Source organism: Hydractinia symbiolongicarpus, chromosome 9, assembly GCF_029227915.1.
Source record: "Hydractinia symbiolongicarpus strain clone_291-10 chromosome 9, HSymV2.1, whole genome shotgun sequence".
NCBI classification, from domain to species: Eukaryota; Metazoa; Cnidaria; class Hydrozoa; order Anthoathecata; family Hydractiniidae; genus Hydractinia; species Hydractinia symbiolongicarpus.
The window spans coordinates 8,580,371-8,605,565 of NC_079883.1; the positions used below are offsets into that span (position 1 = coordinate 8,580,371).

A 25,195-nucleotide genomic window follows, 5' to 3' on the forward strand; every position below is an offset into this window, starting at 1 on the left:
TTCCACGTCCAGACATAACTGCGATTTGATTTGTAAGTTAATACAAAAACGTACGAATATTTAACGTAAGTGTTAACGAAATAAACTTTACTCGTTTTTTCATCATAAAAATAGGATCGAAATCATGTTTTTTTAACCAATCATAATTAAGTATTAAACAAAAGATTTTTTTTTTAACCAATTAAATTGCGTATCGGCGTTTTCGGATCGAATTCGATCCGATTTTTTTACTTATAAACAAAAAGTTTTGACTTGCAGTTTAATGCTTATTTACAAGTTAAGTAGCAAAAATTTTTAACCATGTCTGACGCAGCAGCTAAAGGAGGAAAACAGGCACCTAAAGTAGCCAAGAAAGGTGAAAAAAGAGCCGGCAAAAAAGGAGGAAAGATTGGTGGAACTGGTGAAAAGAAACGCAAGAGAAAGAGAAAGGAAAGTTATGCTATTTACATCTACAATGTTTTGAAACAAGTTCACCCAGATGTCGGAGTTTCAAGCAAAGCTATGAGCATCATGAACTCATTTGTCAACGACATCTTTGAGCGCATTGCTTCCGAAGCTTCGCGTTTGGCTCTTCAAAACAAAAAGTCGACCATCTCTTCTCGTGAAATTCAAACCGCAGTACGTCTTCTCTTGCCTGGAGAACTTGCAAAACACGCAGTCAGTGAAGGAACAAAAGCCGTCACAAAATACACAAGCAGCAAGTAAACCAACGTCTACCAAACACAAACGGTCTTTTTTAAGACCACACATCTTTAAAAAAACATTTACTTGGCGTCACTACAAGTTAACCGAAGTTAATAAAACTTCTAAATAATGTGCTTAAGAACACTAGCCTACATTTAAAATACTTCCCCATGTGTGTGTGGATTAGCTTCACTTTTCATACGTATTATTAGCTGTACTTGCAGAAAAGACAAGTACATTGATCCATGTTATTGCTTACATTTAACTTAACCCAGCTTTTCACGGAAACACTCCCAGGCAAATTAACCCTACAAAGTATTTCTAAATTTTTTTTGTGTCATATATGACATAGTATCGTATAGCAATAAATGTAACTGTGACAAGACTTTACACATTGTGTAATTTGGAAGCGTGCACAAAGTAATGTTTTAAAAGATTTGTGGCTATAAAAATAGCCGTTTTTGTTGAGCAATGACAACGCTTAACCTCCGAATCCGTAAAGAGTTCTTCCTTGACGTTTTAAGGCATAAACAACATCCATAGCGGTAACGGTCTTGCGTTTAGCGTGCTCTGTGTAGGTTACAGCATCACGAATAACATTCTCTAAGAAAACCTTCAGTACACCTCTGGTTTCCTCATAGATAAGGCCAGAGATACGTTTGACACCACCTCGTCGAGCAAGACGCCGAATAGCAGGTTTTGTGATTCCCTGAATGTTATCACGAAGAATTTTTCGGTGACGTTTAGCACCTCCTTTTCCCAATCCTTTACCTCCTTTTCCGCGTCCAGACATATTGATATAGTTGCGTACAGAACGAGTACAAAAACAACGTTTGAGTTAACAGAATTCAGACAGCTTTAAAAAGAGGCCATAAAATTACCTACTGCTCGTGGAAACACCCTAATTAACCAATAGAGTTGCGTCATTACAAAATGTTCCGAACATTTTGTACATTTTTTTAAGTAAAACTGTAGTTTTTTTAAAAATTCGTGGTCTTAATGTTTCAGTAAGGCAATAAATTTGGCATCGTTGGAATTCGCCAAACCTTCTGCTACTTACTAAAAAAAAAAAAAGTCAAAAGCTTTTGTGTATCAGAAGATACAGCCGTTTTCCCGTAGCCAAAAAACACAGATTTTATAAAAATGTTAAAGTAATGAGCGTAATGTCATTATGCAGCCAATCAGAAATTACTTTCTTAGCACCAATCAAATGGTTTGTTTTGAACCTTAGCTGTCAATCAATATGAGAAATAAAACTTTGGCGCGATAGTGCATTTTAGACCGTCTTGTGTATCCGTACTACATCGACTTCTTAAAATATGGCTCGTACAAAGCAAACTGCACGTAAATCTACTGGAGGAAAGGCTCCACGAAAACAACTCGCCACTAAAGCTGCGAGGAAAAGCGCACCAGCTACTGGAGGAGTGAAAAAACCACATCGTTACAGACCTGGTACAGTTGCTCTCAGAGAAATCAGAAGATACCAGAAGTCAACCGAGCTCTTGATCCGCAAGTTGCCTTTCCAGCGTCTTGTGCGAGAAATTGCTCAGGACTTCAAAACAGATCTGCGATTCCAGAGCACAGCCGTTATGGCTCTGCAAGAGGCTTCTGAAGCGTACCTTGTTGGCTTGTTCGAGGATACTAACTTGTGTGCCATTCACGCAAAACGAGTTACAATCATGCCTAAAGACATCCAGTTGGCAAGAAGAATTCGTGGGGAACGTGCCTAAGCATCTTACCAAACAAAAAACGGCTATTTTTATAGCCACACATCCATAAAAAATATTACGGCTAGCTTTTTATATCAAACTTTGTCCTGCTTTCTGTTTAAATTTTATGCTACATAAAAATTTTATGCTACATAAAGTTTGACAATGTTAAAAATATGAAGGGCAAGAAAAGTAAAAGCAAGAAAATAAGAAATTTAAAAACGAAAATACTTAAACTTAGGGAATCTAATCTTAAATTTACTCTTTTTTAACTGTTTAAGTGACTTAAACAAGTTTAACTTTGTACCAAGATAATGTTTTTTTGTAAATGTGTGGCTATAAAAATAGCCGTTTGTTAATGTAATAGCCAGATACACACAAATTATTTTTTTGCGGTCTTCTTTGCTGCCTTTTTGGGAGTCTTTTTGACCTTCTTTGCTGCAGGTTTTTTAGCAACAGGCTTCTTTGTGGGTTTCTTAGCTGCTGGTTTCTTAGCCGAGGCTTTCTTTGTGGCAGGCTTCTTTGCTGCTTTCTTTGGCGTGCTCTTCTTTGCTGGCTTCTTTTTTGGTGTACTTTTCTTTGCAGTAGGCTTCTTTGCCGTTGGCTTTTTTGCTGCGGCCTTTTTCTTAGGTTTTTCTTTTTTTACCTGACCTAGCTTGAATGATCCAGAAGCACCAGTGCCTTTAGTTTGAATCAAATCGCCTGATGTTACTCCTCGTTTAAGAGCCATTTTCAGATGATGATCTGAGTTTTCAGCAACTTTGTAATTTGCATGAATATATTTTGTAATAGCTTGGCGAGATGAACCACCGCGTTCCTTTAGGGTAGCGATAGCAGCCTTGATCATGTCCACATATTTAGGGTGATCAGCTGTCTTCTTTGCAGCAGGTTTCTTCTTGGGTGCGATTTTCTTTGGAGAAGCTGCTTCACTCATTTTTAATGTTTTCTTACAACAATCCAACGATAAACGATGCTTGTTATCACAGTAGAAGTATACTAAACATTACCGTGTAAATGAGATATAATTTAAGACGGTGCGAAGTATGCGGACGTAAAAGTACCACTCCCGGGAATTGATTTGGCGCGAAAACAGAAATGTGTGTTTCTGTACATCGTATAATGTCCGTTTTGGGTGCCGCGACTATGCGAAAGCATGTTAATTTTTATTTGTAGTACGACGCAATAGTCTGCAAGAGAAGCTGCTGGAGTTTGAGGTCTTCAGCATTACATCTAGTCTGTTAATTTGGGCTTCTTCCGCGCTCGTGTTAGGATTTTCATAAAGCGTTCTTTGGTTTGCGTTGCGTATGTCGGCCTACATCATCGACACGGCCTGTTTCCGGCTATTAGGAGCAATTCATATATTGGGCACTGCGTTTCGACTTTTTTATTAGACCACAGTAAAAAAATTCACTCACAGAAGTCCCTTTCTTTCATGGCTACAAACACGAAGAATTCTGTCGTAAGTAAAACGAATGCGCAAGCCAAAATGACGATGGGGCGAAGTCATAAGCATGGCCCTGTGGCCCAATGGATAAGGCATCTGACTACGAATCAGGGGATTCCAGGTTCGACTCCTGGCAGGGTCGCACTGTCGCATTTCGGCTGCATGGTCTACTGTGTAACGCGCGCGCACGTTCTGGCGTAATGCGTTGATAAACGGAATGTACGCAGACATATTGGAAAGTAATATCACGCACTTAGTATCGTCGCCTTTGTTAGCATTCATGTAAGTTACCATCCACTCGCTACAGTCGCTCTCCATCCTACGGCTAAATCAACAGCCGTGATTTTTACTATGTCGCCGTCCATCCGTACGCGGTGACAGTTGTAAGCTTTACAGTAACGTGACATGCTCCACAAGCAGTTACGGTGTGTGGACGATGCCTATCATGGCAACGCTTGTTCTTTATCGCTTCTCGGCCTAATGGCTAAGATCAAGTGTAGTATCTGTTCTTATCAGTTTAATATCTGGTAGGCCATTCTCTGAATGGTCAGTATATTAATCTGATTTTTGGCCTTGGGTCATGGAGGTGGATTCATTCACGCCGTGACCACGGGTTGCCTTGGTGTTGCACTATTACCGATGGCGGCCCACATAAGCAATAAAAGAATAATAGCAGTCCTCTTTCCGACGGCACTCTGCATAGTCTACGGCGGGAACAAAACGCGTACACTGGGGGAGAATACAGCCTATGCCCCGCGACACGGCAGTTTATAACACACTCAAGCCACAAGCATTAACAAACTTTGAAGGGTACCCTCATGCTACGGTGCAGTTCCAACTCATACTTACCTGACGGGGAAGTAAAGACTGATCAATGAGGGTTTTCTTCCAGAGTGAGGCTCTTGCATTGCACTACGCTTGGGCTGACCTCTGCGATTACTGCAAACGTCAGTAACTCGACCGTACAATTTCTGGTAGTGGGGGCCTGCGTCCGCGCTCGCCCCCTCCTTAAGTCAAAATGAATGAGCTTAGAAAAGTTGCGCGGCCAAATGTCGGTGGTGACTTAAACGCTAAGGTAAAACCTCGCTTGGCTGTTACGAAACGTGATTGCGATATAAGTCCTCGGAAGGCGGCGGAATTTTATTTTATTTGCCATTCCGTCAGGGTTATTGGATGATCGGCAATAGATCGAGTTTGTATGCATTTGAAAGCTCTTTTTTCTCGTACTATCACCTGAAAATGTCGTAGGAAAATGTCATAGGAAACACTTTCAACAACCGCCACGTTCCTTAATTGTTATAACAAGAAATATATCACAGCAAATGAAAATGAAAAGCCTACGACACCGGGAGTTCCCAGGCGGTCCCCCATCCAAGTACTATCCCGGCCCGACGATGCTTAACTTCCGTGATCAGACGAGAACGGGTGTGTTCATCGTGGTATGGCCGTAGACATTAGTAGGTGCAAATACGTGCAATTTATTTTGACGTTGTGATCAAATTTTTTTATTTAATTTCTTTGAGTTACTTAGGACAAGGCGTATGCATGGATTATCTATTAGACTTTAAGGTTATAGTTTTGTGAAAAAAACAATGTTTTTTTAAAGATGTGTGGCTATAAAAATAGCCGTTGTTTTCTGAGTGTAGCGGTTTACTTCTTCTGTCCTTTGTCGTTCTTCTTTGGGAGTAAGACAGCTTGAATGTTTGGCAAAACACCACCAGCTGCAATGGTTACACCGCTCAAAAGTTTGTTTAATTCTTCATCATTACGAACAGCCAATTGTAAATGTCTTGGAATAATCCTAGCTTTTTTGTTGTCTCTTGCTGCGTTACCAGCCAACTCCAATATCTCAGCAGATAAATATTCCAAGACGGCTGCTAAGTAAACTGGTGCTCCAGATCCAATTCGGTTAGCATAGTGCCCTCTACGAAGGAATCTATGCACTCTACCGACTGGAAATTGAAGTCCAGCTCTTGAGGATCTTGTCTTGGCTTTAGCCTTAGCTTTTCCACCTTTTCCACGTCCAGACATAACTGCGATTTGATTTGTAAGTTAATACAAAAACGTACGAATATTTAACGTAAGTGTTAACGAAATAAACTTTACTCGTTTTTTCATCATAAAAATAGGATCGAAATCATGTTTTTTTAACCAATCATAATTAAGTATTAAACAAAAGATTTTTTTTTTAACCAATTAAATTGCGTATCGGCGTTTTCGGATCGAATTCGATCCGATTTTTTTACTTATAAACAAAAAGTTTTGACTTGCAGTTTAATGCTTATTTACAAGTTAAGTAGCAAAAATTTTTAACCATGTCTGACGCAGCAGCTAAAGGAGGAAAACAGGCACCTAAAGTAGCCAAGAAAGGTGAAAAAAGAGCCGGCAAAAAAGGAGGAAAGATTGGTGGAACTGGTGAAAAGAAACGCAAGAGAAAGAGAAAGGAAAGTTATGCTATTTACATCTACAATGTTTTGAAACAAGTTCACCCAGATGTCGGAGTTTCAAGCAAAGCTATGAGCATCATGAACTCATTTGTCAACGACATCTTTGAGCGCATTGCTTCCGAAGCTTCGCGTTTGGCTCTTCAAAACAAAAAGTCGACCATCTCTTCTCGTGAAATTCAAACCGCAGTACGTCTTCTCTTGCCTGGAGAACTTGCAAAACACGCAGTCAGTGAAGGAACAAAAGCCGTCACAAAATACACAAGCAGCAAGTAAACCAACGTCTACCAAACACAAACGGTCTTTTTTAAGACCACACATCTTTAAAAAAACATTTACTTGGCGTCACTACAAGTTAACCGAAGTTAATAAAACTTCTAAATAATGTGCTTAAGAACACTAGCCTACATTTAAAATACTTCCCCATGTGTGTGTGGATTAGCTTCACTTTTCATACGTATTATTAGCTGTACTTGCAGAAAAGACAAGTACATTGATCCATGTTATTGCTTACATTTAACTTAACCCAGCTTTTCACGGAAACACTCCCAGGCAAATTAACCCTACAAAGTATTTCTAAATTTTTTTTGTGTCATATATGACATAGTATCGTATAGCAATAAATGTAACTGTGACAAGACTTTACACATTGTGTAATTTGGAAGCGTGCACAAAGTAATGTTTTAAAAGATTTGTGGCTATAAAAATAGCCGTTTTTGTTGAGCAATGACAACGCTTAACCTCCGAATCCGTAAAGAGTTCTTCCTTGACGTTTTAAGGCATAAACAACATCCATAGCGGTAACGGTCTTGCGTTTAGCGTGCTCTGTGTAGGTTACAGCATCACGAATAACATTCTCTAAGAAAACCTTCAGTACACCTCTGGTTTCCTCATAGATAAGGCCAGAGATACGTTTGACACCACCTCGTCGAGCAAGACGCCGAATAGCAGGTTTTGTGATTCCCTGAATGTTATCACGAAGAATTTTTCGGTGACGTTTAGCACCTCCTTTTCCCAATCCTTTACCTCCTTTTCCGCGTCCAGACATATTGATATAGTTGCGTACAGAACGAGTACAAAAACAACGTTTGAGTTAACAGAATTCAGACAGCTTTAAAAAGAGGCCATAAAATTACCTACTGCTCGTGGAAACACCCTAATTAACCAATAGAGTTGCGTCATTACAAAATGTTCCGAACATTTTGTACATTTTTTTAAGTAAAACTGTAGTTTTTTTAAAAATTCGTGGTCTTAATGTTTCAGTAAGGCAATAAATTTGGCATCGTTGGAATTCGCCAAACCTTCTGCTACTTACTAAAAAAAAAAAAAGTCAAAAGCTTTTGTGTATCAGAAGATACAGCCGTTTTCCCGTAGCCAAAAAACACAGATTTTATAAAAATGTTAAAGTAATGAGCGTAATGTCATTATGCAGCCAATCAGAAATTACTTTCTTAGCACCAATCAAATGGTTTGTTTTGAACCTTAGCTGTCAATCAATATGAGAAATAAAACTTTGGCGCGATAGTGCATTTTAGACCGTCTTGTGTATCCGTACTACATCGACTTCTTAAAATATGGCTCGTACAAAGCAAACTGCACGTAAATCTACTGGAGGAAAGGCTCCACGAAAACAACTCGCCACTAAAGCTGCGAGGAAAAGCGCACCAGCTACTGGAGGAGTGAAAAAACCACATCGTTACAGACCTGGTACAGTTGCTCTCAGAGAAATCAGAAGATACCAGAAGTCAACCGAGCTCTTGATCCGCAAGTTGCCTTTCCAGCGTCTTGTGCGAGAAATTGCTCAGGACTTCAAAACAGATCTGCGATTCCAGAGCACAGCCGTTATGGCTCTGCAAGAGGCTTCTGAAGCGTACCTTGTTGGCTTGTTCGAGGATACTAACTTGTGTGCCATTCACGCAAAACGAGTTACAATCATGCCTAAAGACATCCAGTTGGCAAGAAGAATTCGTGGGGAACGTGCCTAAGCATCTTACCAAACAAAAAACGGCTATTTTTATAGCCACACATCCATAAAAAATATTACGGCTAGCTTTTTATATCAAACTTTGTCCTGCTTTCTGTTTAAATTTTATGCTACATAAAAATTTTATGCTACATAAAGTTTGACAATGTTAAAAATATGAAGGGCAAGAAAAGTAAAAGCAAGAAAATAAGAAATTTAAAAACGAAAATACTTAAACTTAGGGAATCTAATCTTAAATTTACTCTTTTTTAACTGTTTAAGTGACTTAAACAAGTTTAACTTTGTACCAAGATAATGTTTTTTTGTAAATGTGTGGCTATAAAAATAGCCGTTTGTTAATGTAATAGCCAGATACACACAAATTATTTTTTTGCGGTCTTCTTTGCTGCCTTTTTGGGAGTCTTTTTGACCTTCTTTGCTGCAGGTTTTTTAGCAACAGGCTTCTTTGTGGGTTTCTTAGCTGCTGGTTTCTTAGCCGAGGCTTTCTTTGTGGCAGGCTTCTTTGCTGCTTTCTTTGGCGTGCTCTTCTTTGCTGGCTTCTTTTTTGGTGTACTTTTCTTTGCAGTAGGCTTCTTTGCCGTTGGCTTTTTTGCTGCGGCCTTTTTCTTAGGTTTTTCTTTTTTTACCTGACCTAGCTTGAATGATCCAGAAGCACCAGTGCCTTTAGTTTGAATCAAATCGCCTGATGTTACTCCTCGTTTAAGAGCCATTTTCAGATGATGATCTGAGTTTTCAGCAACTTTGTAATTTGCATGAATATATTTTGTAATAGCTTGGCGAGATGAACCACCGCGTTCCTTTAGGGTAGCGATAGCAGCCTTGATCATGTCCACATATTTAGGGTGATCAGCTGTCTTCTTTGCAGCAGGTTTCTTCTTGGGTGCGATTTTCTTTGGAGAAGCTGCTTCACTCATTTTTAATGTTTTCTTACAACAATCCAACGATAAACGATGCTTGTTATCACAGTAGAAGTATACTAAACATTACCGTGTAAATGAGATATAATTTAAGACGGTGCGAAGTATGCGGACGTAAAAGTACCACTCCCGGGAATTGATTTGGCGCGAAAACAGAAATGTGTGTTTCTGTACATCGTATAATGTCCGTTTTGGGTGCCGCGACTATGCGAAAGCATGTTAATTTTTATTTGTAGTACGACGCAATAGTCTGCAAGAGAAGCTGCTGGAGTTTGAGGTCTTCAGCATTACATCTAGTCTGTTAATTTGGGCTTCTTCCGCGCTCGTGTTAGGATTTTCATAAAGCGTTCTTTGGTTTGCGTTGCGTATGTCGGCCTACATCATCGACACGGCCTGTTTCCGGCTATTAGGAGCAATTCATATATTGGGCACTGCGTTTCGACTTTTTTATTAGACCACAGTAAAAAAATTCACTCACAGAAGTCCCTTTCTTTCATGGCTACAAACACGAAGAATTCTGTCGTAAGTAAAACGAATGCGCAAGCCAAAATGACGATGGGGCGAAGTCATAAGCATGGCCCTGTGGCCCAATGGATAAGGCATCTGACTACGAATCAGGGGATTCCAGGTTCGACTCCTGGCAGGGTCGCACTGTCGCATTTCGGCTGCATGGTCTACTGTGTAACGCGCGCGCACGTTCTGGCGTAATGCGTTGATAAACGGAATGTACGCAGACATATTGGAAAGTAATATCACGCACTTAGTATCGTCGCCTTTGTTAGCATTCATGTAAGTTACCATCCACTCGCTACAGTCGCTCTCCATCCTACGGCTAAATCAACAGCCGTGATTTTTACTATGTCGCCGTCCATCCGTACGCGGTGACAGTTGTAAGCTTTACAGTAACGTGACATGCTCCACAAGCAGTTACGGTGTGTGGACGATGCCTATCATGGCAACGCTTGTTCTTTATCGCTTCTCGGCCTAATGGCTAAGATCAAGTGTAGTATCTGTTCTTATCAGTTTAATATCTGGTAGGCCATTCTCTGAATGGTCAGTATATTAATCTGATTTTTGGCCTTGGGTCATGGAGGTGGATTCATTCACGCCGTGACCACGGGTTGCCTTGGTGTTGCACTATTACCGATGGCGGCCCACATAAGCAATAAAAGAATAATAGCAGTCCTCTTTCCGACGGCACTCTGCATAGTCTACGGCGGGAACAAAACGCGTACACTGGGGGAGAATACAGCCTATGCCCCGCGACACGGCAGTTTATAACACACTCAAGCCACAAGCATTAACAAACTTTGAAGGGTACCCTCATGCTACGGTGCAGTTCCAACTCATACTTACCTGACGGGGAAGTAAAGACTGATCAATGAGGGTTTTCTTCCAGAGTGAGGCTCTTGCATTGCACTACGCTTGGGCTGACCTCTGCGATTACTGCAAACGTCAGTAACTCGACCGTACAATTTCTGGTAGTGGGGGCCTGCGTCCGCGCTCGCCCCCTCCTTAAGTCAAAATGAATGAGCTTAGAAAAGTTGCGCGGCCAAATGTCGGTGGTGACTTAAACGCTAAGGTAAAACCTCGCTTGGCTGTTACGAAACGTGATTGCGATATAAGTCCTCGGAAGGCGGCGGAATTTTATTTTATTTGCCATTCCGTCAGGGTTATTGGATGATCGGCAATAGATCGAGTTTGTATGCATTTGAAAGCTCTTTTTTCTCGTACTATCACCTGAAAATGTCGTAGGAAAATGTCATAGGAAACACTTTCAACAACCGCCACGTTCCTTAATTGTTATAACAAGAAATATATCACAGCAAATGAAAATGAAAAGCCTACGACACCGGGAGTTCCCAGGCGGTCCCCCATCCAAGTACTATCCCGGCCCGACGATGCTTAACTTCCGTGATCAGACGAGAACGGGTGTGTTCATCGTGGTATGGCCGTAGACATTAGTAGGTGCAAATACGTGCAATTTATTTTGACGTTGTGATCAAATTTTTTTATTTAATTTCTTTGAGTTACTTAGGACAAGGCGTATGCATGGATTATCTATTAGACTTTAAGGTTATAGTTTTGTGAAAAAAACAATGTTTTTTTAAAGATGTGTGGCTATAAAAATAGCCGTTGTTTTCTGAGTGTAGCGGTTTACTTCTTCTGTCCTTTGTCGTTCTTCTTTGGGAGTAAGACAGCTTGAATGTTTGGCAAAACACCACCAGCTGCAATGGTTACACCGCTCAAAAGTTTGTTTAATTCTTCATCATTACGAACAGCCAATTGTAAATGTCTTGGAATAATCCTAGCTTTTTTGTTGTCTCTTGCTGCGTTACCAGCCAACTCCAATATCTCAGCAGATAAATATTCCAAGACGGCTGCTAAGTAAACTGGTGCTCCAGATCCAATTCGGTTAGCATAGTGCCCTCTACGAAGGAATCTATGCACTCTACCGACTGGAAATTGAAGTCCAGCTCTTGAGGATCTTGTCTTGGCTTTAGCCTTAGCTTTTCCACCTTTTCCACGTCCAGACATAACTGCGATTTGATTTGTAAGTTAATACAAAAACGTACGAATATTTAACGTAAGTGTTAACGAAATAAACTTTACTCGTTTTTTCATCATAAAAATAGGATCGAAATCATGTTTTTTTAACCAATCATAATTAAGTATTAAACAAAAGATTTTTTTTTTAACCAATTAAATTGCGTATCGGCGTTTTCGGATCGAATTCGATCCGATTTTTTTACTTATAAACAAAAAGTTTTGACTTGCAGTTTAATGCTTATTTACAAGTTAAGTAGCAAAAATTTTTAACCATGTCTGACGCAGCAGCTAAAGGAGGAAAACAGGCACCTAAAGTAGCCAAGAAAGGTGAAAAAAGAGCCGGCAAAAAAGGAGGAAAGATTGGTGGAACTGGTGAAAAGAAACGCAAGAGAAAGAGAAAGGAAAGTTATGCTATTTACATCTACAATGTTTTGAAACAAGTTCACCCAGATGTCGGAGTTTCAAGCAAAGCTATGAGCATCATGAACTCATTTGTCAACGACATCTTTGAGCGCATTGCTTCCGAAGCTTCGCGTTTGGCTCTTCAAAACAAAAAGTCGACCATCTCTTCTCGTGAAATTCAAACCGCAGTACGTCTTCTCTTGCCTGGAGAACTTGCAAAACACGCAGTCAGTGAAGGAACAAAAGCCGTCACAAAATACACAAGCAGCAAGTAAACCAACGTCTACCAAACACAAACGGTCTTTTTTAAGACCACACATCTTTAAAAAAACATTTACTTGGCGTCACTACAAGTTAACCGAAGTTAATAAAACTTCTAAATAATGTGCTTAAGAACACTAGCCTACATTTAAAATACTTCCCCATGTGTGTGTGGATTAGCTTCACTTTTCATACGTATTATTAGCTGTACTTGCAGAAAAGACAAGTACATTGATCCATGTTATTGCTTACATTTAACTTAACCCAGCTTTTCACGGAAACACTCCCAGGCAAATTAACCCTACAAAGTATTTCTAAATTTTTTTTGTGTCATATATGACATAGTATCGTATAGCAATAAATGTAACTGTGACAAGACTTTACACATTGTGTAATTTGGAAGCGTGCACAAAGTAATGTTTTAAAAGATTTGTGGCTATAAAAATAGCCGTTTTTGTTGAGCAATGACAACGCTTAACCTCCGAATCCGTAAAGAGTTCTTCCTTGACGTTTTAAGGCATAAACAACATCCATAGCGGTAACGGTCTTGCGTTTAGCGTGCTCTGTGTAGGTTACAGCATCACGAATAACATTCTCTAAGAAAACCTTCAGTACACCTCTGGTTTCCTCATAGATAAGGCCAGAGATACGTTTGACACCACCTCGTCGAGCAAGACGCCGAATAGCAGGTTTTGTGATTCCTCTGAATGTTATCACGAAGAATTTTTCGGTGACGTTTAGCACCTCCTTTTCCCAATCCTTTACCTCCTTTTCCGCGTCCAGACATATTGATATAGTTGCGTACAGAACGAGTACAAAAACAACGTTTGAGTTAACAGAATTCAGACAGCTTTAAAAAGAGGCCATAAAATTACCTACTGCTCGTGGAAACACCCTAATTAACCAATAGAGTTGCGTCATTACAAAATGTTCCGAACATTTTGTACATTTTTTTAAGTAAAACTGTAGTTTTTTTAAAAATTCGTGGTCTTAATGTTTCAGTAAGGCAATAAATTTGGCATCGTTGGAATTCGCCAAACCTTCTGCTACTTACTAAAAAAAAAAAAAGTCAAAAGCTTTTGTGTATCAGAAGATACAGCCGTTTTCCCGTAGCCAAAAAACACAGATTTTATAAAAATGTTAAAGTAATGAGCGTAATGTCATTATGCAGCCAATCAGAAATTACTTTCTTAGCACCAATCAAATGGTTTGTTTTGAACCTTAGCTGTCAATCAATATGAGAAATAAAACTTTGGCGCGATAGTGCATTTTAGACCGTCTTGTGTATCCGTACTACATCGACTTCTTAAAATATGGCTCGTACAAAGCAAACTGCACGTAAATCTACTGGAGGAAAGGCTCCACGAAAACAACTCGCCACTAAAGCTGCGAGGAAAAGCGCACCAGCTACTGGAGGAGTGAAAAAACCACATCGTTACAGACCTGGTACAGTTGCTCTCAGAGAAATCAGAAGATACCAGAAGTCAACCGAGCTCTTGATCCGCAAGTTGCCTTTCCAGCGTCTTGTGCGAGAAATTGCTCAGGACTTCAAAACAGATCTGCGATTCCAGAGCACAGCCGTTATGGCTCTGCAAGAGGCTTCTGAAGCGTACCTTGTTGGCTTGTTCGAGGATACTAACTTGTGTGCCATTCACGCAAAACGAGTTACAATCATGCCTAAAGACATCCAGTTGGCAAGAAGAATTCGTGGGGAACGTGCCTAAGCATCTTACCAAACAAAAAACGGCTATTTTTATAGCCACACATCCATAAAAAATATTACGGCTAGCTTTTTATATCAAACTTTGTCCTGCTTCTCTGTTTAAATTTTATGCTACATAAAAATTTTATGCTACATAAAGTTTGACAATGTTAAAAATATGAAGGGCAAGAAAAGTAAAAGCAAGAAAATAAGAAATTTAAAAACGAAAATACTTAAACTTAGGGAATCTAATCTTAAATTTACTCTTTTTTAACTGTTTAAGTGACTTAAACAAGTTTAACTTTGTACCAAGATAATGTTTTTTTGTAAATGTGTGGCTATAAAAATAGCCGTTTGTTAATGTAATAGCCAGATACACACAAATTATTTTTTTGCGGTCTTCTTTGCTGCCTTTTTGGGAGTCTTTTTGACCTTCTTTGCTGCAGGTTTTTTAGCAACAGGCTTCTTTGTGGGTTTCTTAGCTGCTGGTTTCTTAGCCGAGGCTTTCTTTGTGGCAGGCTTCTTTGCTGCTTTCTTTGGCGTGCTCTTCTTTGCTGGCTTCTTTTTTGGTGTACTTTTCTTTGCAGTAGGCTTCTTTGCCGTTGGCTTTTTTGCTGCGGCCTTTTTCTTAGGTTTTTCTTTTTTTACCTGACCTAGCTTGAATGATCCAGAAGCACCAGTGCCTTTAGTTTGAATCAAATCGCCTGATGTTACTCCTCGTTTAAGAGCCATTTTCAGATGATGATCTGAGTTTTCAGCAACTTTGTAATTTGCATGAATATATTTTGTAATAGCTTGGCGAGATGAACCACCGCGTTCCTTTAGGGTAGCGATAGCAGCCTTGATCATGTCCACATATTTAGGGTGATCAGCTGTCTTCTTTGCAGCAGGTTTCTTCTTGGGTGCGATTTTCTTTGGAGAAGCTGCTTCACTCATTTTTAATGTTTTCTTACAACAATCCAACGATAAACGATGCTTGTTATCACAGTAGAAGTATACTAAACATTACCGTGTAAATGAGATATAATTTAAGACGGTGCGAAGTATGCGGACGTAAAAGTACCACTCCCGGGAATTGATTTGGCGCGAAAACAGAAATGTGTGTTTCTGTACATCGTATAATGTCCGTTTTGGGTGCCGCGACTATGCGAAAGCATGTTAATTTTTATTTGTAGTACGACGCAATAGTCTGCAAGAGAAGCTGCTGGAGTTTGAGGTCTTCAGCATTACATCTAGTCTGTTAATTTGGGCTTCTTCCGCGCTCGTGTTAGGATTTTCATAAAGCGTTCTTTGGTTTGCGTTGCGTATGTCGGCCTACATCATCGACACGGCCTGTTTCCGGCTATTAGGAGCAATTCATATATTGGGCACTGCGTTTCGACTTTTTTATTAGACCACAGTAAAAAAATTCACTCACAGAAGTCCCTTTCTTTCATGGCTACAAACACGAAGAATTCTGTCGTAAGTAAAACGAATGCGCAAGCCAAAATGACGATGGGGCGAAGTCATAAGCATGGCCCTGTGGCCCAATGGATAAGGCATCTGACTACGAATCAGGGGATTCCAGGTTCGACTCCTGGCAGGGTCGCACTGTCGCATTTCGGCTGCATGGTCTACTGTGTAACGCGCGCGCACGTTCTGGCGTAATGCGTTGATAAACGGAATGTACGCAGACATATTGGAAAGTAATATCACGCACTTAGTATCGTCGCCTTTGTTAGCATTCATGTAAGTTACCATCCACTCGCTACAGTCGCTCTCCATCCTACGGCTAAATCAACAGCCGTGATTTTTACTATGTCGCCGTCCATCCGTACGCGGTGACAGTTGTAAGCTTTACAGTAACGTGACATGCTCCACAAGCAGTTACGGTGTGTGGACGATGCCTATCATGGCAACGCTTGTTCTTTATCGCTTCTCGGCCTAATGGCTAAGATCAAGTGTAGTATCTGTTCTTATCAGTTTAATATCTGGTAGGCCATTCTCTGAATGGTCAGTATATTAATCTGATTTTTGGCCTTGGGTCATGGAGGTGGATTCATTCACGCCGTGACCACGGGTTGCCTTGGTGTTGCACTATTACCGATGGCGGCCCACATAAGCAATAAAAGAATAATAGCAGTCCTCTTTCCGACGGCACTCTGCATAGTCTACGGCGGGAACAAAACGCGTACACTGGGGGAGAATACAGCCTATGCCCCGCGACACGGCAGTTTATAACACACTCAAGCCACAAGCATTAACAAACTTTGAAGGGTACCCTCATGCTACGGTGCAGTTCCAACTCATACTTACCTGACGGGGAAGTAAAGACTGATCAATGAGGGTTTTCTTCCAGAGTGAGGCTCTTGCATTGCACTACGCTTGGGCTGACCTCTGCGATTACTGCAAACGTCAGTAACTCGACCGTACAATTTCTGGTAGTGGGGGCCTGCGTCCGCGCTCGCCCCCTCCTTAAGTCAAAATGAATGAGCTTAGAAAAGTTGCGCGGCCAAATGTCGGTGGTGACTTAAACGCTAAGGTAAAACCTCGCTTGGCTGTTACGAAACGTGATTGCGATATAAGTCCTCGGAAGGCGGCGGAATTTTATTTTATTTGCCATTCCGTCAGGGTTATTGGATGATCGGCAATAGATCGAGTTTGTATGCATTTGAAAGCTCTTTTTTCTCGTACTATCACCTGAAAATGTCGTAGGAAAATGTCATAGGAAACACTTTCAACAACCGCCACGTTCCTTAATTGTTATAACAAGAAATATATCACAGCAAATGAAAATGAAAAGCCTACGACACCGGGAGTTCCCAGGCGGTCCCCCATCCAAGTACTATCCCGGCCCGACGATGCTTAACTTCCGTGATCAGACGAGAACGGGTGTGTTCATCGTGGTATGGCCGTAGACATTAGTAGGTGCAAATACGTGCAATTTATTTTGACGTTGTGATCAAATTTTTTTATTTAATTTCTTTGAGTTACTTAGGACAAGGCGTATGCATGGATTATCTATTAGACTTTAAGGTTATAGTTTTGTGAAAAAAACAATGTTTTTTTAAAGATGTGTGGCTATAAAAATAGCCGTTGTTTTCTGAGTGTAGCGGTTTACTTCTTCTGTCCTTTGTCGTTCTTCTTTGGGAGTAAGACAGCTTGAATGTTTGGCAAAACACCACCAGCTGCAATGGTTACACCGCTCAAAAGTTTGTTTAATTCTTCATCATTACGAACAGCCAATTGTAAATGTCTTGGAATAATCCTAGCTTTTTTGTTGTCTCTTGCTGCGTTACCAGCCAACTCCAATATCTCAGCAGATAAATATTCCAAGACGGCTGCTAAGTAAACTGGTGCTCCAGATCCAATTCGGTTAGCATAGTGCCCTCTACGAAGGAATCTATGCACTCTACCGACTGGAAATTGAAGTCCAGCTCTTGAGGATCTTGTCTTGGCTTTAGCCTTAGCTTTTCCACCTTTTCCACGTCCAGACATAACTGCGATTTGATTTGTAAGTTAATACAAAAACGTACGAATATTTAACGTAAGTGTTAACGAAATAAACTTTACTCGTTTTTTCATCATAAAAATAGGATCGAAATCATGTTTTTTTAACCAATCATAATTAAGTATTAAACAAAAGATTTTTTTTTTAACCAATTAAATTGCGTATCGGCGTTTTCGGATCGAATTCGATCCGATTTTTTTACTTATAAACAAAAAGTTTTGACTTGCAGTTTAATGCTTATTTACAAGTTAAGTAGCAAAAATTTTTAACCATGTCTGACGCAGCAGCTAAAGGAGGAAAACAGGCACCTAAAGTAGCCAAGAAAGGTGAAAAAAGAGCCGGCAAAAAAGGAGGAAAGATTGGTGGAACTGGTGAAAAGAAACGCAAGAGAAAGAGAAAGGAAAGTTATGCTATTTACATCTACAATGTTTTGAAACAAGTTCACCCAGATGTCGGAGTTTCAAGCAAAGCTATGAGCATCATGAACTCATTTGTCAACGACATCTTTGAGCGCATTGCTTCCGAAGCTTCGCGTTTGGCTCTTCAAAACAAAAAGTCGACCATCTCTTCTCGTGAAATTCAAACCGCAGTACGTCTTCTCTTGCCTGGAGAACTTGCAAAACACGCAGTCAGTGAAGGAACAAAAGCCGTCACAAAATACACAAGCAGCAAGTAAACCAACGTCTACCAAACACAAACGGTCTTTTTTAAGACCACACATCTTTAAAAAAACATTTACTTGGCGTCACTACAAGTTAACCGAAGTTAATAAAACTTCTAAATAATGTGCTTAAGAACACTAGCCTACATTTAAAATACTTCCCCATGTGTGTGTGGATTAGCTTCACTTTTCATACGTATTATTAGCTGTACTTGCAGAAAAGACAAGTACATTGATCCATGTTATTGCTTACATTTAACTTAACCCAGCTTTTCACGGAAACACTCCCAGGCAAATTAACCCTACAAAGTATTTCTAAATTTTTTTTGTGTCATATATGACATAGTATCGTATAGCAATAAATGTAACTGTGACAAGACTTTACACATTGTGTAATTTGGAAGCGTGCACAAAGTAATGTTTTAAAAGATTTGTGGCTATAAAAATAGCCGTTTTTGTTGAGCAATGACAACGCTTAACCTCCGAATCCGTAAAGAGTTCTTCCTTGACGTTTTAAGGCATAAACAACATCCATAGCGGTAACGGTCTTGCGTTTAGCGTGCTCTGTGTAGGTTACAGCATCACGAATAACATTCTCTAAGAAAACCTTCAGTACACCTCTGGTTTCCTCATAGATAAGGCCAGAGATACGTTTGACACCACCTCGTCGAGCAAGACGCCGAATAGCAGGTTTTGTGATTCCCTGAATGTTATCACGAAGAATTTTTCGGTGACGTTTAGCACCTCCTTTTCCCAATCCTTTACCTCCTTTTCCGCGTCCAGACATATTGATATAGTTGCGTACAGAACGAGTACAAAAACAACGTTTGAGTTAACAGAATTCAGACAGCTTTAAAAAGAGGCCATAAAATTACCTACTGCTCGTGGAAACACCCTAATTAACCAATAGAGTTGCGTCATTACAAAATGTTCCGAACATTTTGTACATTTTTTTAAGTAAAACTGTAGTTTTTTTAAAAATTCGTGGTCTTAATGTTTCAGTAAGGCAATAAATTTGGCATCGTTGGAATTCGCCAAACCTTCTGCTACTTACTAAAAAAAAAAAAAGTCAAAAGCTTTTGTGTATCAGAAGATACAGCCGTTTTCCCGTAGCCAAAAAACACAGATTTTATAAAAATGTTAAAGTAATGAGCGTAATGTCATTATGCAGCCAATCAGAAATTACTTTCTTAGCACCAATCAAATGGTTTGTTTTGAACCTTAGCTGTCAATCAATATGAGAAATAAAACTTTGGCGCGATAGTGCATTTTAGACCGTCTTGTGTATCCGTACTACATCGACTTCTTAAAATATGGCTCGTACAAAGCAAACTGCACGTAAATCTACTGGAGGAAAGGCTCCACGAAAACAACTCGCCACTAAAGCTGCGAGGAAAAGCGCACCAGCTACTGGAGGAGTGAAAAAACCACATCGTTACAGACCTGGTACAGTTGCTCTCAGAGAAATCAGAAGATACCAGAAGTCAACCGAGCTCTTGATCCGCAAGTTGCCTTTCCAGCGTCTTGTGCGAGAAATTGCTCAGGACTTCAAAACAGATCTGCGATTCCAGAGCACAGCCGTTATGGCTCTGCAAGAGGCTTCTGAAGCGTACCTTGTTGGCTTGTTCGAGGATACTAACTTGTGTGCCATTCACGCAAAACGAGTTACAATCATGCCTAAAGACATCCAGTTGGCAAGAAGAATTCGTGGGGAACGTGCCTAAGCATCTTACCAAACAAAAAACGGCTATTTTTATAGCCACACATCCATAAAAAATATTACGGCTAGCTTTTTATATCAAACTTTGTCCTGCTTTCTGTTTAAATTTTATGCTACATAAAAATTTTATGCTACATAAAGTTTGACAATGTTAAAAATATGAAGGGCAAGAAAAGTAAAAGCAAGAAAATAAGAAATTTAAAAACGAAAATACTTAAACTTAGGGAATCTAATCTTAAATTTACTCTTTTTTAACTGTTTAAGTGACTTAAACAAGTTTAACTTTGTACCAAGATAATGTTTTTTTGTAAATGTGTGGCTATAAAAATAGCCGTTTGTTAATGTAATAGCCAGATACACACAAATTATTTTTTTGCGGTCTTCTTTGCTGCCTTTTTGGGAGTCTTTTTGACCTTCTTTGCTGCAGGTTTTTTAGCAACAGGCTTCTTTGTGGGTTTCTTAGCTGCTGGTTTCTTAGCCGAGGCTTTCTTTGTGGCAGGCTTCTTTGCTGCTTTCTTTGGCGTGCTCTTCTTTGCTGGCTTCTTTTTTGGTGTACTTTTCTTTGCAGTAGGCTTCTTTGCCGTTGGCTTTTTTGCTGCGGCCTTTTTCTTAGGTTTTTCTTTTTTTACCTGACCTAGCTTGAATGATCCAGAAGCACCAGTGCCTTTAGTTTGAATCAAATCGCCTGATGTTACTCCTCGTTTAAGAGCCATTTTCAGATGATGATCTGAGTTTTCAGCAACTTTGTAATTTGCATGAATATATTTTGTAATAGCTTGGCGAGATGAACCACCGCGTTCCTTTAGGGTAGCGATAGCAGCCTTGATCATGTCCACATATTTAGGGTGATCAGCTGTCTTCTTTGCAGCAGGTTTCTTCTTGGGTGCGATTTTCTTTGGAGAAGCTGCTTCACTCATTTTTAATGTTTTCTTACAACAATCCAACGATAAACGATGCTTGTTATCACAGTAGAAGTATACTAAACATTACCGTGTAAATGAGATATAATTTAAGACGGTGCGAAGTATGCGGACGTAAAAGTACCACTCCCGGGAATTGATTTGGCGCGAAAACAGAAATGTGTGTTTCTGTACATCGTATAATGTCCGTTTTGGGTGCCGCGACTATGCGAAAGCATGTTAATTTTTATTTGTAGTACGACGCAATAGTCTGCAAGAGAAGCTGCTGGAGTTTGAGGTCTTCAGCATTACATCTAGTCTGTTAATTTGGGCTTCTTCCGCGCTCGTGTTAGGATTTTCATAAAGCGTTCTTTGGTTTGCGTTGCGTATGTCGGCCTACATCATCGACACGGCCTGTTTCCGGCTATTAGGAGCAATTCATATATTGGGCACTGCGTTTCGACTTTTTTATTAGACCACAGTAAAAAAATTCACTCACAGAAGTCCCTTTCTTTCATGGCTACAAACACGAAGAATTCTGTCGTAAGTAAAACGAATGCGCAAGCCAAAATGACGATGGGGCGAAGTCATAAGCATGGCCCTGTGGCCCAATGGATAAGGCATCTGACTACGAATCAGGGGATTCCAGGTTCGACTCCTGGCAGGGTCGCACTGTCGCATTTCGGCTGCATGGTCTACTGTGTAACGCGCGCGCACGTTCTGGCGTAATGCGTTGATAAACGGAATGTACGCAGACATATTGGAAAGTAATATCACGCACTTAGTATCGTCGCCTTTGTTAGCATTCATGTAAGTTACCATCCACTCGCTACAGTCGCTCTCCATCCTACGGCTAAATCAACAGCCGTGATTTTTACTATGTCGCCGTCCATCCGTACGCGGTGACAGTTGTAAGCTTTACAGTAACGTGACATGCTCCACAAGCAGTTACGGTGTGTGGACGATGCCTATCATGGCAACGCTTGTTCTTTATCGCTTCTCGGCCTAATGGCTAAGATCAAGTGTAGTATCTGTTCTTATCAGTTTAATATCTGGTAGGCCATTCTCTGAATGGTCAGTATATTAATCTGATTTTTGGCCTTGGGTCATGGAGGTGGATTCATTCACGCCGTGACCACGGGTTGCCTTGGTGTTGCACTATTACCGATGGCGGCCCACATAAGCAATAAAAGAATAATAGCAGTCCTCTTTCCGACGGCACTCTGCATAGTCTACGGCGGGAACAAAACGCGTACACTGGGGGAGAATACAGCCTATGCCCCGCGACACGGCAGTTTATAACACACTCAAGCCACAAGCATTAACAAACTTTGAAGGGTACCCTCATGCTACGGTGCAGTTCCAACTCATACTTACCTGACGGGGAAGTAAAGACTGATCAATGAGGGTTTTCTTCCAGAGTGAGGCTCTTGCATTGCACTACGCTTGGGCTGACCTCTGCGATTACTGCAAACGTCAGTAACTCGACCGTACAATTTCTGGTAGTGGGGGCCTGCGTCCGCGCTCGCCCCCTCCTTAAGTCAAAATGAATGAGCTTAGAAAAGTTGCGCGGCCAAATGTCGGTGGTGACTTAAACGCTAAGGTAAAACCTCGCTTGGCTGTTACGAAACGTGATTGCGATATAAGTCCTCGGAAGGCGGCGGAATTTTATTTTATTTGCCATTCCGTCAGGGTTATTGGATGATCGGCAATAGATCGAGTTTGTATGCATTTGAAAGCTCTTTTTTCTCGTACTATCACCTGAAAATGTCGTAGGAAAATGTCATAGGAAACACTTTCAACAACCGCCACGTTCCTTAATTGTTATAACAAGAAATATATCACAGCAAATGAAAATGAAAAGCCTACGACACCGGGAGTTCCCAGGCGGTCCCCCATCCAAGTACTATCCCGGCCCGACGATGCTTAACTTCCGTGATCAGACGAGAACGGGTGTGTTCATCGTGGTATGGCCGTAGACATTAGTAGGTGCAAATACGTGCAATTTATTTTGACGTTGTGATCAAATTTTTTTATTTAATTTCTTTGAGTTACTTAGGACAAGGCGTATGCATGGATTATCTATTAGACTTTAAGGTTATAGTTTTGTGAAAAAAACAATGTTTTTTTAAAGATGTGTGGCTATAAAAATAGCCGTTGTTTTCTGAGTGTAGCGGTTTACTTCTTCTGTCCTTTGTCGTTCTTCTTTGGGAGTAAGACAGCTTGAATGTTTGGCAAAACACCACCAGCTGCAATGGTTACACCGCTCAAAAGTTTGTTTAATTCTTCATCATTACGAACAGCCAATTGTAAATGTCTTGGAATAATCCTAGCTTTTTTGTTGTCTCTTGCTGCGTTACCAGCCAACTCCAATATCTCAGCAGATAAATATTCCAAGACGGCTGCTAAGTAAACTGGTGCTCCAGATCCAATTCGGTTAGCATAGTGCCCTCTACGAAGGAATCTATGCACTCTACCGACTGGAAATTGAAGTCCAGCTCTTGAGGATCTTGTCTTGGCTTTAGCCTTAGCTTTTCCACCTTTTCCACGTCCAGACATAACTGCGATTTGATTTGTAAGTTAATACAAAAACGTACGAATATTTAACGTAAGTGTTAACGAAATAAACTTTACTCGTTTTTTCATCATAAAAATAGGATCGAAATCATGTTTTTTTAACCAATCATAATTAAGTATTAAACAAAAGATTTTTTTTTTAACCAATTAAATTGCGTATCGGCGTTTTCGGATCGAATTCGATCCGATTTTTTTACTTATAAACAAAAAGTTTTGACTTGCAGTTTAATGCTTATTTACAAGTTAAGTAGCAAAAATTTTTAACCATGTCTGACGCAGCAGCTAAAGGAGGAAAACAGGCACCTAAAGTAGCCAAGAAAGGTGAAAAAAGAGCCGGCAAAAAAGGAGGAAAGATTGGTGGAACTGGTGAAAAGAAACGCAAGAGAAAGAGAAAGGAAAGTTATGCTATTTACATCTACAATGTTTTGAAACAAGTTCACCCAGATGTCGGAGTTTCAAGCAAAGCTATGAGCATCATGAACTCATTTGTCAACGACATCTTTGAGCGCATTGCTTCCGAAGCTTCGCGTTTGGCTCTTCAAAACAAAAAGTCGACCATCTCTTCTCGTGAAATTCAAACCGCAGTACGTCTTCTCTTGCCTGGAGAACTTGCAAAACACGCAGTCAGTGAAGGAACAAAAGCCGTCACAAAATACACAAGCAGCAAGTAAACCAACGTCTACCAAACACAAACGGTCTTTTTTAAGACCACACATCTTTAAAAAAACATTTACTTGGCGTCACTACAAGTTAACCGAAGTTAATAAAACTTCTAAATAATGTGCTTAAGAACACTAGCCTACATTTAAAATACTTCCCCATGTGTGTGTGGATTAGCTTCACTTTTCATACGTATTATTAGCTGTACTTGCAGAAAAGACAAGTACATTGATCCATGTTATTGCTTACATTTAACTTAACCCAGCTTTTCACGGAAACACTCCCAGGCAAATTAACCCTACAAAGTATTTCTAAATTTTTTTTGTGTCATATATGACATAGTATCGTATAGCAATAAATGTAACTGTGACAAGACTTTACACATTGTGTAATTTGGAAGCGTGCACAAAGTAATGTTTTAAAAGATTTGTGGCTATAAAAATAGCCGTTTTTGTTGAGCAATGACAACGCTTAACCTCCGAATCCGTAAAGAGTTCTTCCTTGACGTTTTAAGGCATAAACAACATCCATAGCGGTAACGGTCTTGCGTTTAGCGTGCTCTGTGTAGGTTACAGCATCACGAATAACATTCTCTAAGAAAACCTTCAGTACACCTCTGGTTTCCTCATAGATAAGGCCAGAGATACGTTTGACACCACCTCGTCGAGCAAGACGCCGAATAGCAGGTTTTGTGATTCCCTGAATGTTATCACGAAGAATTTTTCGGTGACGTTTAGCACCTCCTTTTCCCAATCCTTTACCTCCTTTTCCGCGTCCAGACATATTGATATAGTTGCGTACAGAACGAGTACAAAAACAACGTTTGAGTTAACAGAATTCAGACAGCTTTAAAAAGAGGCCATAAAATTACCTACTGCTCGTGGAAACACCCTAATTAACCAATAGAGTTGCGTCATTACAAAATGTTCCGAACATTTTGTACATTTTTTTAAGTAAAACTGTAGTTTTTTTAAAAATTCGTGGTCTTAATGTTTCAGTAAGGCAATAAATTTGGCATCGTTGGAATTCGCCAAACCTTCTGCTACTTACTAAAAAAAAAAAAAGTCAAAAGCTTTTGTGTATCAGAAGAT

General features: G+C 40.1%; 12 non-coding genes across 12 annotated transcripts; 8 read left to right on the forward strand and 4 right to left on the reverse strand.

The window, feature by feature from the left end:
• Positions 1-4,301: 4,301 nt before the first annotated feature.
• LOC130660781 (U2 spliceosomal RNA) lies at positions 4,302-4,493 on the forward strand. The gene has a single exon (XR_008987979.1). It is a non-coding gene; the product is annotated as a U2 spliceosomal RNA (small nuclear RNA).
• Positions 4,494-4,678: 185 nt separating this feature from the next.
• Positions 4,679-4,843, forward strand: LOC130659729 (U1 spliceosomal RNA). Its single transcript, XR_008986934.1, has one exon. It is a non-coding gene; the product is annotated as a U1 spliceosomal RNA (small nuclear RNA).
• A 328-nt stretch (positions 4,844-5,171) lies between these two features.
• LOC130660766 (5S ribosomal RNA) lies at positions 5,172-5,290 on the reverse strand. The gene has a single exon (XR_008987963.1). It is a non-coding gene; the product is annotated as a 5S ribosomal RNA (ribosomal RNA).
• A 4,863-nt stretch (positions 5,291-10,153) lies between these two features.
• LOC130660782 (U2 spliceosomal RNA) lies at positions 10,154-10,345 on the forward strand. The gene has a single exon (XR_008987980.1). It is a non-coding gene; the product is annotated as a U2 spliceosomal RNA (small nuclear RNA).
• A 185-nt stretch (positions 10,346-10,530) lies between these two features.
• On the forward strand, positions 10,531-10,695 carry LOC130659730 (U1 spliceosomal RNA). The gene has a single exon (XR_008986935.1). It is a non-coding gene; the product is annotated as a U1 spliceosomal RNA (small nuclear RNA).
• Positions 10,696-11,023: 328 nt separating this feature from the next.
• Positions 11,024-11,142, reverse strand: LOC130660778 (5S ribosomal RNA). Its single transcript, XR_008987975.1, has one exon. It is a non-coding gene; the product is annotated as a 5S ribosomal RNA (ribosomal RNA).
• Positions 11,143-16,007: 4,865 nt separating this feature from the next.
• Positions 16,008-16,199, forward strand: LOC130660783 (U2 spliceosomal RNA). The gene has a single exon (XR_008987981.1). It is a non-coding gene; the product is annotated as a U2 spliceosomal RNA (small nuclear RNA).
• Positions 16,200-16,384: 185 nt separating this feature from the next.
• Positions 16,385-16,549, forward strand: LOC130659731 (U1 spliceosomal RNA). Its single transcript, XR_008986936.1, has one exon. It is a non-coding gene; the product is annotated as a U1 spliceosomal RNA (small nuclear RNA).
• A 328-nt stretch (positions 16,550-16,877) lies between these two features.
• On the reverse strand, positions 16,878-16,996 carry LOC130660790 (5S ribosomal RNA). The gene has a single exon (XR_008987988.1). It is a non-coding gene; the product is annotated as a 5S ribosomal RNA (ribosomal RNA).
• Positions 16,997-21,859: 4,863 nt separating this feature from the next.
• LOC130660784 (U2 spliceosomal RNA) lies at positions 21,860-22,051 on the forward strand. The gene has a single exon (XR_008987982.1). It is a non-coding gene; the product is annotated as a U2 spliceosomal RNA (small nuclear RNA).
• Positions 22,052-22,236: 185 nt separating this feature from the next.
• Positions 22,237-22,401, forward strand: LOC130659734 (U1 spliceosomal RNA). The gene has a single exon (XR_008986938.1). It is a non-coding gene; the product is annotated as a U1 spliceosomal RNA (small nuclear RNA).
• Positions 22,402-22,729: 328 nt separating this feature from the next.
• Positions 22,730-22,848, reverse strand: LOC130660803 (5S ribosomal RNA). Its single transcript, XR_008988000.1, has one exon. It is a non-coding gene; the product is annotated as a 5S ribosomal RNA (ribosomal RNA).
• Positions 22,849-25,195: the final 2,347 nt, after the last annotated feature.